This window comes from Lynx canadensis, chromosome D2 (genome assembly GCF_007474595.2).
Source record: "Lynx canadensis isolate LIC74 chromosome D2, mLynCan4.pri.v2, whole genome shotgun sequence".
Taxonomy (NCBI): Eukaryota; Metazoa; Chordata; class Mammalia; order Carnivora; family Felidae; genus Lynx; species Lynx canadensis.
The window spans coordinates 71,742,164-71,761,985 of NC_044313.2; the positions used below are offsets into that span (position 1 = coordinate 71,742,164).

The 19,822-nt window shown below is 41.6% G+C and overlaps 1 protein-coding gene across 2 annotated transcripts in view; it reads right to left on the reverse strand.

Annotated features, from left to right (window-relative positions):
• PCNX2 (pecanex 2) overlaps positions 1-19,822 on the reverse strand; it is a 301,846-nt gene that overhangs the window by 130,165 nt on the left and 151,859 nt on the right. The gene's annotated exons all lie outside the window — the stretch shown is intronic.

A 19,822-nucleotide genomic window follows, 5' to 3' on the forward strand; every position in this document is an offset into this window, starting at 1 on the left:
TGAGAAGAGGTCAGCATTCAGGAATCTGATTCACAAAGAATGGTGAGGACAGACACAGTGGGAATACCTCATGACATGGACAAGAAATAAGAACAAATATCCCAGGGATTCATCAGTAGAAGAGAGACGCAACGAGAAATCATCAAGATAAAAATAAGAAGAAACGTTAATGATACATGAAACAGGGAGGAAGACTGGGTAATGACCCAAGGAAAAGGAACACACTGATTTGAAAAGATATATGCAGCCTTGTGTTTACTGCAGCATTAATTACAGTAGCCAAGAAATGGAAGCAGCTCAAGAGTCCATCCACTGATGAATGGATAAAGAAGACGTGGGGTGTGTGTGTGTGTGTGTGTGTGTGTGTGTGTGTGTGTGTAACAGAATATTACTCAGCCATAAAAAAAGAATGAGATCTTACCATCTGCAACAACATGGATGGAGCTAGAGGGTATTAACACTAAGTAGAATAAGTCAGTCAAAGAAAGACAAATACCACATGACTTCACTCACAGGTAGAATTTAAGAAACAAAACAAAGAAACAAAAAAATTAGACTCTTCTTTTTTTAGTTTATTCATTTTGAGAGAGAGAGAGTGTGTGCGTGTGTGTGTGCACGCCCACAAGCAGGGGAGGGGCACAGAGAGAGAATTCCAAGCAGGCTCCATGCTGTCAGCGCAGAGTCAAGATTCGGGGCTCAAACTCACGAACCAAGAGATCATGACCCGGGCCGAAATCCAGAGTCGGATGCTTAACTGACCAAGCCACGTAGGTGCCCCCCAAAATCAGACTCTTAAATGCAGAGAACAAACTGATGGTTACCATAGGGGATGTGGGTGGGGGAATGGGTGATAGGTGATGGGGATTAAGAGTACACTTATCATGATGAGCACTGAGTAATGTAAACAACTGCTGAATCCCGGTATTGTACACCCGAAACTAGTATAATGCTGCATGTTAGTTACACTTCAATTTAAAAGGTATATATATGCAATGGAATGTTGCTCAGCCCTAAAGAAGAATGAGATTTTGCCATTTGCAACAACATGGATGGACCTAGAGAAAAGTCAGACAGAGAAAGACAAATACCATACGATTTCACTTATACGTAGAATCTAGAAGACATAACAAATGAACAAAAACAGACAGACTCTTAAATACAGAGAAAAAACTCTACCTAAACAGAGTGGAGGTGGGTGGGGCATGGGCAAAATAGGTGAAGACGTACAAACTTTCAGCTGTAAAACAGGTAAGTCATGGGGATGAAAAGTACAGCATAGGGAATATAGTCCGTAATGTTGTAATAACTTTGTATGGTGACAGATGGTAGCCACACTTCCCATGGTGAGCGCAGCGTAATATATGGCACTGTCTGTGTCACATACCTGAAACTAATGTAACACTGTATGTCAATTCTACTTCAATAATTAAAAAAACAGCAAGGATGTTGGGTAGGAATTTAACTTCGGGTATTCTTAATGGTGAATGCGCAGTGTTTTCCGGTATAGATTTGAAAATGGGCTGTTTCATAGGGAATTAAGGTGTTTTTTTTTTTTACATATAATTAATGAAATCTAGGTATATTATTATATATTCTACATGCCGACAACAGGGTTCTCATCTTTTGTGAAAGTATATGAAAATTAGGAAAGACAAATTCTTATGATGTCTCCCCCATCCCTTTAGGCAAATGACAGGAACCCTACTTCTAGAGAAAACTGAGGCTATGAGACTCCAACAACTCATCTTCCCACCCGTCAGCTACGAATGTATTCATAGTTACATCCACCTGCTGGGTCCTCCTCACGTTGAGCGTCCACTGAAGCTCTGAGTCCCGTTCTTTCCTGATGGCTGGTTCAGGGGTCACTCCCCAGAGTAGCTCTTTCCCGTTGGCAAGTGGCAGTATTCCAGTCTTTGCCAAATTGAAAACTTGCTTTCCACTCTACCCCTCGCTCCCTCTGCCCTTTTTTGCACGGCTTCTTGAAAAGGCTGTGAACGTCTGACCATCCCAGGCCCCTGTCTCCTACTTACTGCTGAAACTTCTGCGCCTGGATATTTGCAGCTACCCCTGGCCAGAACTGTGTATGGAGCAGCCACCTGTGACCTCCCAAAGGACAAATAATTGATCCTTCTCAGTCTACCTTACTAGACCTTTCTGGGCATAAAACATCGCTGGTCCTGCCTTCCGCAGAAAACTCTCTTTCCTTAGTTTCCCCACGCCACCTGCTCCTGCTTGCACTCAAACCTCTGATACTACTTTTCCCATTTTCCCTGCAAACCCCTCTTCCCTTATTTGGTCATTTGCTCTCCTTGGACCTCTGTATTATTTTTTCTCGTTTTCAACACCCTTAACTTTAATGATTCCATCCATGCTGAGGACACTCCCATCTGTAACTCTCAATCTTCTATCTGTCTCCTGGCCTCCAGATCTAAATACTCAATGGATGGCTTCACCTGATGTCCCCAAGGAATCCCCAAATACATGTCAAAACTGAACTTGTCAGCCTCCACACACCTGCTCTTCCTCGAACATTCTTTATCTTATCTAATGACACCTGCGTTCACTTAGCCATGCAGGCAATATACCTCGGAGTCATCCTAACCACAGCTGCATGTTGGAACTACCCGGGGACAAGGCAGAAAGACGCTGTCCTAGATCTGTGATTCTCAAACGTCGACATGCAAATAAATCACCTGGGGGAAATGCAGAATCAGACCCAGTGGGTCTGGAACGGCGTCAGATCTTCTATACCTGCCACTTCGTAACTCTCTGGTCACGATCATCAGTTCTACACTCACTTAACTGGCGACCTGAAGTAGCCATGCTGGATTTTTCAAAAACGTTTTCATTGAACTTTTTCATATACAGAAACCTGCACATACCATACACGTACGGCCGTGTCCCTAGCACCTAGAGGAAGAAGAAACCCTTTTGAAGCCCCCCGTGTCTCTTCCAGTAACTGCCCCCAAGGTAACCAGTGCCCTAACCCCAAACACCACTGTTCCGTCTGCCTACTGTCCTTTTGTATCGTTTTCCCAACACTCTCCTTGAGATTCAGCCACATCTTTGTGTGTAATCATCATCTGCCCATTCTCACTGCTGTACAATAATCTACTATATGAATAGACACAGGTTGTTTTTCAAAGCTGCTGTACATGAGCGTTCACGTTGTTTCCAGTTTAGAGCTGTCATGTAGAGTGCCGCCATGAACATTCTTGGACAGGCCTTTTGGTAAACATGGGTACGCTTCCGGGGTATATATCTAGCTACAGAATTGCTAGGTTATTAAGTGTGTGTAGGAAGCTCTAGGAGATTTTCCAAAGTTATGGAGCCAATTTACACTCCCACAAACAGTGCAAAGAGTTCCTTCTGTTTGTTCACATCCTTGCCAAAACATTTTCTCTCTCTTTCATTTTAACTATGCTGTGGGTGTAGAGCAGTGTCATGTTATGGTTTTATTTTGCATTTCTCTGATGACTAATGCAGTTAAGTACCTTTCCATGTGTTTACACCATTTGGCCATTTGGATACACACTTTTGTGAAGTGTGGCTCTCCATGTGCATTGCCTGGTTCTTTTTCCTCCTGGAGTAACGTCTTTTCCTTACTGATTTCTAGGATTAGATGTCTTTTCTTTACTGACTTCTAGGAGTTCTTTATATACCTTAGGTATGAGTCTTTACTCAGATATATGCATCAGAAAGATCTCCCATTTTATGGGTTGTTTATCACTCTCTTAATAGTCTCTTTTGTAGAAAAGAAATACTTAATTTTAATACGTTCCAATTTCTCATTTTTTTTTTTTCCTTTTGGAGTCTTTGGTGCTCTGCTCATTTTATTTTTTTAATCTTTATTTATTTTTGAGAGAGACAGAGCACGAACAGGAGAAGAACAGAGAGACAGGGAGACACAGAATCCGAAGCAGCTTCCAGGCTCTGAGCTGTCAGCACAGAGCCTGATGTGGAGCTCGCTCATGAACCGTGAGATCATGACCTGAGCCAAAGTCGGATGCTTGACCTACTGAGCCACCCAGGTGCCCCTTTGTACTGTGTTTAAAAGACAAAGATCGTGAGCACATTCTCATGTTTTCCCCTGAGACGTTATTGTTTTACCTTTCACATTTAGATCTGCAAGCTATCTGGAATTGATTCTGTATGGTGTGAGATAGGGATTGAAACCGATTTTTTTCCCATGTGGATAACTGACCATCACAGTTTATTGAAAATAATTTCTTTTTTTAAATGTTTGTTTGTTTGTTTGTTTATTTATTTATTTATTTATTTATTTATTTATTTTCAGAGAGAGAGAGCATGAGTTGGGAGGGGCAGAAAGAAAGAGAATCCCAAGCAGGCTCCACAGTGTCAGCGCAGAGCCCAACGCGGGGCTCGATCTTTGAGATCATAACCTGAGCCAAGATCAAGAGTCAGATGCTTCACCGACTGAGCCACCCAGGCGCCCCATATTCAAAGTGTCTATTTCCTCCCACACGGCATTGAACCTCACTGTTGTCTATGCCTTTATATGTGCTGGGTGCCTTCCTGGAATGTCCTTCTGTATTTCCTGCTTGAGGAACTCCTGGTCTTGCCCGCCCCCCATGTCCCTGACCATTCCCAGTACAGTTGCTACTGGCCGTTTTCCAGGGCTGTGCACTCGGGAGTGTCCATCCCAGGGGAAGGGTCTAATCACTGACAGTGTTTAGAACCGTTGGCACAAGGTGAAAGTAAAAAAGGAGTCCAAATTGTAATTGGCATTATTATTGTTTTAAAATTCTTTAGAAACAACGCATGCCCCCCTTTCTGCCTGTGCTGGGTGGACCCTGCCATCTCCTCACCACCGGTGGTCCACCATGCTGCCATATAGCAAGGACCCATGAAGCTTCTGCAAGACACTGAACCAGCATTCTGTATTACTAGCTTTAGTTTTCAAGCAGAATACATCATTCCTTTGTGCCATCACTATGCACTGTGAATTCTCTAATTATAGTACCTGTTACACCATGGAGCATTCATTTAAATATTAATCTCCCCACTAGACTGTGGGTTTGTCAAGAGTAGATGCTATGCCTCTGTCGGCTTAGAGTTCTGTAAACGTTCACCTATTATCTTATCATTTTTAGTGTTCAAGGGAACTCTGGATCGTTAAATCTAACAAAAAGCAGCCTCTTGGAATTACTCTTTGAATACAAAACAAAAAACTTTCTAACTATAACACATTAAGCAATATTTCCTATTTTAGTCTCTCCTAAAGTCCAATCGGGTACGTTTAGGTTTCCTTCTATGCACATTATTTTTTCTGATTTCTCAATTTATATGAAGTCAACAGTGTCAGATTGGGGCCGTCACACCAAATGCAATTCAATTCAGCCTGCTTATAAAAATACATTTACAGAGTTCTATCAACAATTGTCACCAATTCAGAGAAACATGACAACCTTAGCTAGATTCCTGCAAAAATATGTAAATTAAGGAAATATAAGCCAACCTCATGCTGCAGGGCTGTTAGAAAAACATCTGAATTAAAAGAAACATCTACAGCTCGTCACTGTAGAATGCTAGTGCCATGTGGATGGGGGAGTGCGATCCAGGCTTTCAAACGCTTGTCACATTTGCTATCAGCCCATGATGTTTTCCAGTGAGTGGGGCTGATTGGAGGGCAGGGACACAATTTCACTGCAGTCCTTGCAAGGATTTATGGCAGATAGTGATAATAAATATGGGTTTTCCATAAGAATTTTAGTATCTCCATTGCAGAAACACACAAAGCAATGAATTTCAAAAAACATATACAGAAATCACCAGTAAGATCTGAATTTACCATCCGTGCCTTTCCAAATATTTGAGAGCAGAGGTATTGATTCTGTGAGATTTAACCCTCCGTGGTACCTGGAAGGGAGGGATGCGTGTGGAAACTACAGCACAGGCACAGCTTTGAGGCATGTGACTAGATATCCCGGCTCTTCCCACGGGCAACCCACCGATTCTGAATCTCTGGATGAGAGGCCAGAGGATGTGCTTTATACCGCCGGCACGCACCGGCAAGCACAGGTTTACGTACTGTACATTAAGGGGAAAACATTCTAGGTGAAGATTTGTCCCAAGGCACGGCTTCCCTGACTGGTGTCAGGACATCCAGCCAAAGCGGGGGTGGAGAAGGATGTGGAAAGGGGGTTACAATAAACATACAGGAATAACAGCAGCATCACCAACTCCAAACTTTTGACTCCAGGTTCTGCTAATCCTTTATGTTGAAAGAAAATCAATTTCCCCATAAATGTTCCATGTCTCTATCCTCCTAGCAAGCTTGGGAATTTATTCCAACGAAACGTTACAATCTCTAGATGGTAGAAAACTCTTAACAGACAAGTCGAACTCATACTGAATGTTTATGTTTGGGAGTGGAGGGGAAGCAGAAAGGAAGAAGAATAATTACACGGGAGGAAACTAAAACAGCAATGTAATTCCAGAATTCTGAATTCTAAAAGACGACACTGAATCTTTTCTTATGGGGTGGCCATGAAAAGCTAATGAAAGGCAAAGCTTACAAATGCACTAGCATGATAAACATGTTTCTTAGGGCCCCAAACTGCCTCAGTATTCATAGAAAGTCAAGTGAGAAAGAAAATCTTTGCAATGGTATTTTATAACTGTCCTTTGGCAATGCCCTGAATATGCACAGAGACCATAAAAGACCTTCCTTGAGCATTAGTATTTCTCTCTTGCCTGGAATATTAGGCCCGTGAGGAAAAGAATGCAAACTAACTATGCCATTTACAAGTTATATACAACTTACTACAATTGAGTGCTTTAAATTTTCTCCAAGGCCTTTCAGGTTGTTTTATTTAGAAGCTTACGTTACTAAAAGAAGTCCTTCTCGATAATTAAAAGCGAATCAAAAACCTTCGGGATGTTTTTATCTTTAGGGAGACAATTTCCTCCAGTTCAAACCTTGAATTGCCACTTCGGCTGCAAGGATGCATGACTTCTCGCCTTCACAGGGGCCAGGCGTGTTCACAAACATTTCCAGACGGCTGCCGCTCGGTTCAAGCAGCCCCGTCACCCTGAGGCATCTAAGGCGGAGACGCCCCGCAAAATGGAATCACCACGTCCAGGCTGGTGGCATCCCCTCATTAGAGGCAATCGCTTTTCCCTACGAGGGCTTCTCCTTGTCATCTTTCTTGCTGGGCCGAATCTCACATCGCAAAGTCCTTAGCACTATCATGTACACGCCATGGTTTATTCTCTAGAAAAGGCTTCGCTTCCAAAGCCAGTAGCTTGAAGAGGGTAAGTAATCATCCTTAAACATAAAGCAAATCACATTCCCCTGTTGCTCAAAGCCCTGTAATTCCGCTTAGGATAAAGCCAAGGTCCTCATGACTTTTCCGTTCCCATTAGTCAGTACAGCATGTGCCCATGGCCCTTCTCCTGCTTGGAACCCTCTTCCTCCAGTTTAAGGGTTAACTCCCCTCTTTATCTTCCAAGCCTCCAATTAAATGTCAGCCTCCTCAAAGAAGCCTTTCTTGGTCTTTCAGATCTAGCTCAGGATCTCTTTATACTCCTTCCCTTCACTGTACTTCAAACCCTGTACGTGTATATTAATCTGTGGGATGAAGGTCCACCTCTCTACTACAGCCAGGGGGCGAGGCTGTTTTTCTCCAGCATGCTTGGGCATTTAGCCCTGGACGCTGTCCACAGGAGCCGCTCAGGACATTCAGGCAACATCACCGATGAATTGATTCATAGTTCATTTAACTAAAGCAGACACCCAGAACAACAGAGTCTGAGGAAAGGCCGGGGTTTCCGTGGTGTGGCAATGCCTGCCGTGCAGGGGTTCGAGTTTCACTCCTGGCCATAGTGCACTTCTTCTCTCAGAAGGTTCACCCCAGGGTGAGGCCTTGCCACCCAGTGCTTCCCCCAACATTCTGCACAGTCCCTGGCCTGTGATAGGTTCTAGCATTATTTTTGAATGACTCAGTAATTATTACCAGGGTCAACACCCTGGTAAAACCTCTCAAAGAAATACAAGGTAGTAAAGAGCAACATTCAGGAATCAGAATATTAAAACTGACATTTTTCGGAGAATAAAATTTTTCGTGGTTTCTTCAGTGGTTTTTGACTTTGGGGTCCTGCTAGGAAAATTATTTTTCTCTTCCCAACCAAGATTATATAACTTGACCTATATTTGCTTGCAGTGCTATTCTTGTTCTTTCTTTCTTCTTTTCCTCCTTTAAAAAAATTTTTTTTAAATCTTTAATCCATCTGGAATTTAATTTGATACAAAGTCTAACTCAATTTTTAAAAATGTTTAGCTCATTTTCCCAAAACTTCCCACTGATTTTTTTTTCATTAATTCAGTGGGAATAAAAATGCATCCTTCACATCTCCTCAAAGGGATAGAGAGGCTCTCGGGAGAATCAATGCAATAATGTGCTTTCTCCTCTTGATAGAAAGGTCCTCTGCTAATACAAAATCATAGTATTTAAAACTAAAACGCTATTGAAATCATTTATTAATTTTTCACATGAAGAAGGTTAGGTCAAAAATTTTCATGTGAAAAGCATTAAGAGCAACTTTCAAATGTTCTCACTAGGAGCACAGGAGGGAAGATGTTTCTTGTTAGAACAGCCGTCTTGTCAAAAGCAAGGATTATGCTCTTACCAATTTTTGCATTCTCAACACCAAACACAGTGCCTAGTACAATGCAGGTACTCAGTGAATGTCTAATCTGCAAAATCGTAATTTCTCCCCCAAGGGAAGTGTGATTTGTATGTTTTAAAGCCATTAGTAACCTACGAGGAGTAGGCACTTGTAAGGAATGCGTAAGTTACAAGATCGCTTTAAAACACCATTTCCGTTGTTCCACGGGCATCTCCATATATTTTCCTATCATAGAGCACTCTGTGGGTTAAGCGCTTCAGGTAAGACCCCAGTGCATGCACATCAGGGAGACTAAGTCAGCACTCATCATAGTGACCTCACCCACTGCAGCTGAGAACTAACATCATTCCTCCCAATGGCCTGATTCTGCGCTTCTATGCACACTGGGCCGCAAGAGCCCAAAGCTGCCACATTCCATCCTGCATACATCACATGCATATTTAGGCCTCTTGATTTCTAGTGTTAGGTTTTGTTTTTTTTTTTACACTTCTCCAATTACTGGCCATTCGTTTTATTTCCACATTGTTTTCGATGTATCCGCAGTCTAGAAGAACCCCACTGGGCACTTGGGTAAACACCCTGTGGCTTGCTGGAAAGCTGAGGTTGGCAGCTGACCATTGAGCTCTGTCCCCAGACCCTCTCCTTCTTGAGGCTGGCCAGCACTGGCCTGTGCTTCTCCAGGCCTCCAGTAGCCTTGCTCCCCTTTGAGCAGAGGCAACTGAATCCCACCTTCCTTTTTCTCCTGCCGCAGTGTGAACCTGGTTCCACTCCAGCCACCTCCAGACTGACACAGAGAGAGAAGTTCCCCAGTTGACTAGAGGGAGAACAGAGCGGGAGAGTGAAATGAAGCAGTGCCTGGCAGAGGGGGGAAGAAAAGGAGGGGAAGAGAAGGTACATGAGGAGAATAACAACAGAGGGAATAATTAATAAGGCAGGCTTCCAGCTGACAGGCTATTTTTTGACACATCAGCTCTAAGCCATTTCGCTGGAATGCACTGTCCTATGCAAGCATCATAGCAAAGGGGACTGGTACTCAGCTGACACTAGTTCAGTTCATGCTCCAAACTATTTTAGTCACTTTGAACTAAAGAGGCTTTGAAGGGCTTTTCAGGTCTCTCACTACCACCTGATGTTAGCAACCTGTTATGCGGGCCAAAAAAGGAAGAGGTAAGAGGTAAGAAGAAGAAGAGGTAAGCTCTTCTTCCCAGAGCTATAGCGTCTCCTCGTCACGCATACAAAGACGAGACCTTCCCAAAGACCCCAACACAGCCTTTATGTTTTGAAATCAAACAATGCCTGTCATGCCACAAAGGACTTTTACATAGATTATTGGGTTTGATTTAATCACCGTGGAAATTCTGTGAACGAGGTCATTCAGGCAGTACGATCACCTATTGACAAAAATTTCAAAACCATTGAACATATACATCCAAATGATAAAGGGCCACCAGCCATCTAGCACAATGGATGAAATGAGGCACAAAGCAAGGTGTGCAATGATTGAATTTAACTCTGGGGAACAGGAGGAGGAGATGTATATACTTACTGAATGCATTCTGCCTGCTAAGGGCTATGCCAATATTCTATTCTTATTATCTTGATTCGTTTCATCCCCCAACAAATCTTTCTTGTAGGAACCCCCAATTATAAATGACAAAATTGAATCATGATGGTTAAGCACAATTAATACGTGACAGAGCCAAAATCTGACCCCATTCTCTGGGCCATGACACTTTAATTCCCTCCTTAATGTTCCAAGAGCTTCCCGCAGGGGAAAATCCAGTCACATATAAAGGACCGGGGTGGGGGGGGGAGGGGTCAGAAAGTCATCAGACTTTCCAACAGCAGCAGCAGAAGCTGGGCGACAGGAGACATTACCTTGGAATTCTTACAGAAGCGTTTGCCTCCTTAGTCGCTCCATAATACAAACTATCCATTAGTACGAAGTACAGAGTAGAATGGAAATGCTTGGAGATATACAAAGCCTCCTAAAGTGACTGAAGGATTTGCTTCATTCACAAAGAGGGAGTAAACAAGGAATAATTGGAGCAGGTTCCGGGAGGGAGTCTGGGGAGATGGGAACCAGTAGATCACCCGGCAGGTTTGCCTGAAGGGAAAACTGAACTGAGAGACGTTTTCCATAGCTATTGGAAAGGTTAGCAAGTACGAAAACAGAAATCTGAACAAGAAAGGAAAGATAATCATGGTACACTACTGGGCCAGAAGCGAACAACAATAGAACAACCATAGACTTAGCAGAAAAACAAAACCCTGAGTATTTGTTCAGAGAATATTAAAACCGTACCGCGAGGAAGGAGAAAGGGAAGATGTTAACGTACGAGGGAAGATAAAAGAGAGGAATCCTTATTCAGAACAGGAAGTCAGTAGATAGGCAAATCTGAAATATCAAGACACATGCACCTCACTTCGAAGAATTATGGTAAGGACCAGAAGAAATACCTAAAGGATAGAAAGGACTTTTTCGTGGAGAGGGAGGATCAGACATGGCAAAAAGTTGACAAGAGTCTGCTGCTTTTCATTACAACTTGTACTGTTTGATTTTTAATCTAGGTTATTACCTTGTTATAAATGCAAAATACATTAGAAAAAGAAATATCTCTCAGAACCAGGTCTCCCACATGTTGAAACCAGTCTATCTGCAAATCACAGGCAAGATTTGCTAAAATGCAAAGTAAGTCTCACTTAAGAATGACAAAATCGGGACTGGTTCATGAATTAGTTTCATTAGAGTGAATGTTTTTTTAATTTACAGTTTCAGTGAAGTTCTCAACTGGTGTTGTTTACAATTTCTAATTTCTATCATCTTTTGCCCATTTATTCTAGTACATCCAAAAATTATAGCTTAAGCTTTTTAGGAAACCATTTTTTTTGCAGAGGGATGAGCCTGTTTGTATATAGTTTACCATATCCACATGTACACTCGAGTCCTTCAAACCAGCCTTTACCTTACAAGGCTTTTTCCTGTCAGCCTACAGGGAAGTCTTCTTTCGATGAATTTACAGAGCACTGATCATTCATCTGTTCGTTCAACCAATGTTATTGAACACCTACTATGCACCAGAGATTAATTCAACATTTAGTTCTAAAATTCATACATTTTTCCATTTTATATATTATGTCCAAGCAGTTGGAAAAACGGAAGCCATGAATAATTGTAGCCCCTTCACTTAGGCTCTGGGCTTTCTACTTCCTTGAATTTCCTGCAAGGCTGCACATAGTGTTGACCCCACATCAGTGTGTATGTAGCAGTCATGGCTCTTCCATTCTGGCACAGCTGTAGGTTTGCTTAATAGGTCAGAAACTCTTTGATAACAGAAACCACATCTTCGTCATCCTGTCTCACTGGTTCACAGGCTTGGTGTCAGGTAGGAACTCAGTAATTCTATTTAAAAAAATTTTTTTAATGTTTATTCATTTTTTGAGAGAGAGAGAGAGACAGAGACAGAGCATGAGCAAAGGGAGGGCAGAGAGAGAGGAAGACACAGAGTCCAAAGCAGGCTCCAGGCTCCGAGCTGTCAGCACAGAGTCTGACGCGGGGCTCGCACTCACAAACTATGAGATCATGACCTGAGCTGAAGTCGGACACTTAACTGACTTAGCCACGCAGGCGCCCCAGTGATTCTATTTTTAATGAACAGTATATTCATAAGCATTTTCTGAATGAATAAACAAGTGAATGTCAATAATGGAATTATTCTCTATCTCAATCGCTTTAAACCCCATTAAAATCCACTTTTACAGTAGGAGTATGGTCATCAAATCAGAGTACTTCAATTTTTCTTAAACTCTTAAGAGCCAAGAATGATAATATTAGGGAAATTTCTTCTTGGAGGACCATATGAAATTATGACCCAACTCAATTATTCCTTTCCTAAGTGACACGATTCCTTTTGAAAGTTCTTAGATAAAATGATTTTTTTGTCATATTTAATTTTTATTTTAATTCAGGTTGGTTAACATACAGTGCTATATTAGTTTCAGATATACAATATAGTGATTCAACACTTCCATACATCATCCTGTGCTCATCACAACAAGTGCCCTCCTTCATCCCCATCACCTGTTTCCCCCATCCCCCCCCATCTCCCCTCTGGTAGCCATCAGTTTGTTCTCCATCATTAAGAGTCTGTTTCTTAATTTGTCTCTCTCTTTTTTCCCCCGTTTGCTCATTTGTTTTGCTTCCTAAATTCCACATATGAATGAAATCATGGTATTTGTCTTCCTCTGACTGATGCATTTCACTTAACAAAACACTCTCTAGATCCATCCGTGTCATCGCAAATGGCAAGATCTCATTCCTTTTTATGACTGAATTCCATTATCTATATCTATATCTATAGATATAGCATCTATCTATCTATATATATAACACACATACATATATATATAGGTGCATATATATATATATATATATATATATATATATATATGTAACATCTTTCTATTTCCATTCACCTATTGATAGATACTTGGACTGATTCCATAATTTGGTTACTGTAAATAATGCTGACATAAACATAGGAGTTCATGTATCCCTTTGAATTCGTGTTTTTGTATTCTTTGGATAAATACCCAGTAGTGTGACTTGGGGGAACTCCACACTGTTTTCCACATTGGCTGTACCAGTCTGCATTCCCACCAACAGTGCACCAGTGTTTCTTTTTCTCCATATCCTTACCAACACCAGTTGTCCCTTGAGTTGTTGATTTTAGCCATTCTGATAGGTGTGAAGTGATAGCTCATTGTGGTTTTGATTTGCATTTTCTTGATGATAAGTGATGTTGAGCACCTTTTCATGTGTCTGTTGGCCATCTGGATGTCTTCTTTGGAGAAATGTCTGTTCGTGTTTTTTGCCTATGTTGTAATTGTATTATTCTGTTTTGGGGTGTTGAGTTTTAGAAGTTCTATACATATTTTGCATACTAACCCTTTATCAGATGTGTTATTTGCAAATCTCCTCTCCCATTCTGTAGGTTGCCTTTTAGTTTTGTTGATTGTTTCTTTCACTGTGCAGAAGCTTTTTATTTTGATGTGATCCCAATAGTTTAGTTTGGCTTTTGTTTCTCTTGCCTGAGAAAAAGTTCCTATGACAGATGCCAAAGAGGTTACTGCCTGTGCTCTCTTCCAGGATTTTAATGATTTCAGGTCCCACATGTAGGTAGGTACTTAATCCACTTTTTAATTAATTTTTTCTGTATGGTGTTAAGAAAGCGGTCCAGTTTCTTCCTTTTGCATGTAGCTGTCCAGTTTTCTCAACACCATTTGTTGAAGAGACTGTCTTTTTTCCCATTTGATATTCTCTCCTGCTTTGTCAAAGATTAATTGACCATATAATTATGGGTTTATTTCTGGGTTTTCTATTCTGTTCTAGTGATCTATGTGTCTGTTTTTGTGCCAGCACCATACTGTTTTGATTATTACAGCTTTGTCACATAACTTGAAGTCCAGAATTGTGATGCCTCCAGCTTTGCTTTTCTTTTTCAAGGTTGCTTTGGCTATTCGAGGTCTTTTGTGGTTCCATACAAGTTTCAGACTTATTTGTTATAAGTTCTGTGGAAAATGCTGGTGGTATTTTGATAGGGATTGCATTACATGTGTAGATTGCTTTGGGTAGTATAGACATTTTAGCAATATTTGATCTCCCAATCCGTGAGCATGGCATGTCTTTCCATTTCTTTGTGTCCTCTTGAATTTCTTTCGTCAGTGTTTTATAGTTTCAGAGTACAGGTCTTTCACCTCTTTGGTTAGACTTATTCCCAGGTATCTTATTATTTTTGGTGCAGATGTAAATGGGATTGTTTTTCTTAATTTCTCTTTCTGCAGCTTCATCATTAGTGTATATGAACATGGCAGATTTCCATACACCGATTTTGTATAATTGCAACTTTATTGAATTAGTTCATCAGTTCTAGCAGGTTTTTTTTGGGGGGGGGTGGGTGGGTCTTTCTGATTTTCTGTATATAGTATCATGTCATCTGCAAATAGTGAAAGTTTACTTCTTCCTTGCCGACGTGGATGCCTCTTATTTCTTTGTGTTATCTGATTGCTGTGCCTAGGACTTCCAGTACTATGCTGAATAAAAGTGTTAAGAGTGGACATCCTTGTCTTGTTCCTGACCTTAGGGGAAAAAACTCTCAGTTCCATCCATTAAGGATGATATTAGCTGTGTTTTTTTTAATAAATGGCCTTTATTACAGTGAGCTATGTTCCCTCTAAACCTACTTTGTTGAGGGTTTTATCATGAATGGATGTTGTACTTTGTCAAATGCTTTTTCTAGTGTCTATTGAAATGATCACATGGTTCTTATCCTTTCTCTTATTGATGTCATGTAACACATTTATCAATTTGCGAATACTGAACAACTTTGGAACAAATCCCACTTAACCATGGTGAATGTTTTCTTTAATGCATTGTTGAATTTGGTTTGCTAGTATATTGTTGAGGATTTCTGCATGTATGTGCATCAGGGATATTGGCTTATAGTTCTCTTTTTTTAATCTAGTTTTGGTATCAGGGTAATGCTGGCCTCATAGAATGAATTTGGAAGTTTCCTTCTTTTTCTCTTTTTGGAATAGTTTGAGAATGGTTATTAACTCCTCTTTAAATGTTTGGTAGAACTCACTTGTGAAGCCATCTGGTCCTAGACTTTTGCTTGTTGGGTGGGAGTTTTTTGCTTACTGATTCCATTTATTTCCTGATTATAGGTCTGTTCAAATTTTCTATCTTCCTGTTTCAATTTTGGTAGTTTTTATGTTTCTAGTAATGTATCCATTTCTTCTAGGTTGTACAATTTGTTGGTACATAGTTTTTCATAATATTCTCTTATTATTTTATTTGTATTTCTGTGATTATTGGTTGTTATTTTTCCTCCCTCATTTGTGACTTTGAGTCCTTTCTTCTTTTTCATAAGAAGTCTGGCTAGAAGATTGTAAATTATATTGATTTTTGTTTTCAGAGAACCAGCTCCTAGTTTCACTGACCTGCTCTATTGTGTGTGTGTGTGTGTGTGTGTGTGTTTAGTTTGATATCATTTATTTCTGCTCTTATCTTAATTATTTCCTTCCTTCTGCTTGTTTTAAGTTTTGTTTGTTGTCCTTTTTCTAGCTCCTTCAGGTGGAAGGTTATGTTGTTTATTAGAGAGTTTTCTTGCTTCTTGAGATAGGCCTGTATTGCTATAAAGTTCCCTCTTAGAACCACTTTTGCCATATCTCAGAGGTTTTGGACCATTGTGTTTCCATTTTCATTTGTTTCCAGGTACTTTTTAATTTCTTCTTTGATTTGCTTGACCCATTCATTATTTTGTAGCATGTTATTTAACCCCTATGTATTTGTGGTCTTTCCAAATTATTTCTTGCGGTTGACTCATAGTTGTATGGTGCTGTGTCGGAAAAGACGCATGGTATGACTTCAATCTTCCTTAATTTGTTGAGGCTGGCTTTGTGGGCCAATATATGATCTATTCTGGAGAACGCTCTGTGTGCACTTGAAAAGGACGTGTATTCTGCTGGTTTAGGATGGGATGTTCTGAAAATACCTGTTAAATCCATCTGCTCCAACGTGTTGTTCAAAACCATTGTTTCCTTGTTGATGTTCTATTTAAATGATCTGTCCCTTGCTGTAAGTAGGGTGTCGAAGTCCCCTACTATCATTGTGTTATTACTGATTAGTTCCTTTATGTTTGTTATTAACTCTTTTATGCAGTTGGATGCTCCTAGGTTGGATGTGTAAATATTTATAATTGTTACATCTTCCCATTGGATTGTCCCCTTTATTGTGATATAATGTCCTTCTTTGTCTCTTGTTACAGTCTTTGTTTTAAAGCCTATTCTGCCCAATGTAAGTATTGCTACTCTGGCTTTCTTTTGACATCCATTTACAAGACAGATGTTTCTTCACCCCCTCACTTTCAATCTGCTGGTGTCTTTCATCTGGGTCTCCTGGAGGCAGCAGATAGACGGGTCTTGTTGTTGTTGTTTTTATCCATTCTGTCACCCTATGTCTTTTGATTGCAGCATTTAGTCTCTTTATGTTCAAATTAGTTATTGAAAGATAGGTATTTAGTGACATTAAATAAATCAAGTTTTCAAGTAGATCCGACTTCTGACTCTTTTGCAACAGTGGCCTATCAATGAAGTCATTTGTCTGGAATTACCATCATAATTCAGGATAATTTGTTTTATTTTCTAAAAATACAATGCTCCTTAAACATTCGGTCTTAGAAGCTCCATACTTGACTAACATGATGTCATCTGTGGTGCTGTCTACTTAGTTATCTTGTTATTTTCAGCATGATTCACTTAGACTAGTGGGGGATAGAGAAGGAAAAAAACCACCTTACATACCCATTAATATGTCGGTCACAACGACATCACCACTGTGGCTCAACTGTACTATGAGTGATAAAACTTTATTCTTTTAGCTCCAATATTGGTGAAACATCTTGTTGGGACTAGTATGGGATAAAGTTTACTTAAATTAGTCTCGAAAGTAAAGAACTGAATTGGCTAAACAATACATTTCAATTTACAGGCCTCAACTTGAGCCGTAATCTGAATTTTGTATCAAAATTTATTTTGTATCTCCAAGTAGTTTTGTATGGCAAGTAAAATTATGTATCAGAGGTATGCAGAAAGGAAAGTAAACTGAGAGAAAGTATACCCAGCAGGGTTGAAGTCTGTTCTAGCAAACAGAGGGCTGATGACATCTCAGTGCAGTGCAGTTCAGGAGAGACACTTCTGTGCCCAGCACCACGGGGAGCAGTGAAGGACCAGCATGAGCAAGTGGATATGTCGCCCACAGTCACTGCAGAGAATGTTATGGAAAGGGCGGTTCACGGGCACAGTCAGGAAGTTAGTCCTACTCCAGGTGGTCAGGGAAAGACTTCTGGAGGGTTTGATTTTTGAGTTTGTTATTTGTTTGTTTGTTTGTTTGTTTGTTTTGAGAGAGAGAGAGAACAGGATGGGCAGAGAGAGATGGAAGGAAAGAGAAATTCCTGCTGAGCCTGATGTGGGGCTCCAGCCCACGAACGGTGAGCTCGTGACCTGAGCCAAAATCAAGAGTCGGATGCTCAACCAACTGAGCCACCAGGGTGCTCCTGGAGGGACTGACTTTTAAACAGAGACCTGAAAGATGAGTTAGTGGCGCGAGTCCAGTGATGCTTGAATAAGCATCACAGGCAAAGGGAACAGCAAGGGGGACGGTCAGAGAATGGGGTGTATTTGAGAAACCACGAGAAGGCCCAGAATTCAGTGTGGTGAGTCTGTCTCAATCCCGGGATGAAAGCAAGCTTCACAGAGCTGGCATTAGACTACGGCCTGTCGGATTTTGCAGGACCTACCACAGCGACGTGGCCCTGCTGGGCAACAATGACGGCAGCAACATGTGATCTAAGGGCCGCATACGAACTGCACACGATCAGCCTGCTAGACCGAGAGCTGACGGGGGAGCAGAAAGAGCACCCCACCCGAGTAAGATGTCCTGGGTTCTTTCTGGTCACTCACTGGCCACAGACTTGCTGGGACCCTTGAGGTCTGTGGGCTTCAGCTTCCTCCTAGGTAAAGGGTGGGGTGGGATTCTACAAACTCTGAGACAGGGAGAGTACATACATCTCATCTCCCATGCCGACTCAGTGTCTGCCTCTGGCCCAGGTTTAGGCTTGTTCTCAGCGATGTCTGCCGTGGGATTAGGGGACTCCAGTGGTAGGCCACAGACCTGCCGCCCTTCTCTGCTCGACCTTCTCTTCCAGTAATAGTATTCTGTGATCCAATGAGAAGATTTGAGCACAGTTTTCACATTAAAAGGCATACGGTTTGGGGCGCCTGGGTGGCTCAGTCAGTTGGGCGTCTGACTTCGGCTCAGGTCATGATCTCACAGTTCGTGGGTTTGAGCCCCACGTCGGGCTCTGCGCTGACAGCTCGGAGCCTGGAGCCTGTTTCGGATTCTGTGTCTCCCTCTCTCTCTCTGCACCCCCCACCCCCCGTTCACGCTCTGTCTCTGTCTCAAGAATAAATAAACATTAAAAAAAAAAAAAGGTATACAGTTGGTCTGAGTTTCCTGGGCATGTTTTTTCTTGTTAGTAGGAGACATAAAGAGCAAAAGACCTAAAAGGCAGAAGGCCAGGAAGAAGAGGCAAGGAAAGTCGGGATCTGGATGATACCAAAATGAGTAATAGCTTTTCAACGAGTTCATACCATCATATTTTAAATATTTGGATTTTCCTTCTAACACACGTAATTTTGAAATGCAATCTGTTCTTCATTATATGCCTAATTTGTCAAGTCTATTACTCTTGGCTAGATTTCAGGTGGCTTATAAACAGCTCATGCAGGCAAAGGAGAAACAGCCACAGAGCTTCTGCCTGAGCCTGTGCTAACAGACGTGAACCCCCAGCCCCCCGTTACAGGACAGACGCCCAGGCCTGCCTGCTCACTCATCCCTCAAAGAGGAGACATCAACATACAAACACGTTCACGTTACCTGGGCTTGAATCATGTGCTGAAAAGGTCATGAAGGGGCTCCTGGGTGGCTCAGTCAGTTGGGCATCCGACTTCGGCTCACGTCATGATCTCACAGCTCATGAGTTCAAGCCCCGTGTCGGGCTCTGTGCTGACAGCTCAGAGCCTGAAGCCTGCTTTGGATTCTGTGTCTCCCCTCTCTCTCTGCCCTTCCTCCGCTTGTGCACATGCTCTCCCCCCACCAAAATAAATAAATTTTAAAAAATGGCCCATGCAGGTTTAAAATACTATGCATTTAAGTAGCACCTAGAATGTAACAGAACATTTAAAATATGTGTGTGTGTGTGTGTGTGTGTGTATGTATAGCACAAATATATTAAGCTTGACCTTTAAGCTAGCTGCCCCTGTTGCATGTTGAGAAAAGCAAGTCTCTGAGGGCAGAGCGGTCAGGTGACCCTTCTCCACCCCCTAAACCCTATATGCACAGCAGACCCTCGATGCCATATTTTTCCACTAAACAATCTACAATTTTCCTGATCTGGCTGTTTCAGATTAAGGCAGCTCCACATACCCACCCAGAGATGTTCCTTGAAGAAATGCTCTCGACAGCACCTGAAGTGATTCTTTCGCTTCTTCATTTTGAAATTATCTCGCCCCCCTTTCCCTTCGTCATACCAGTCCACCAAAGTTACTG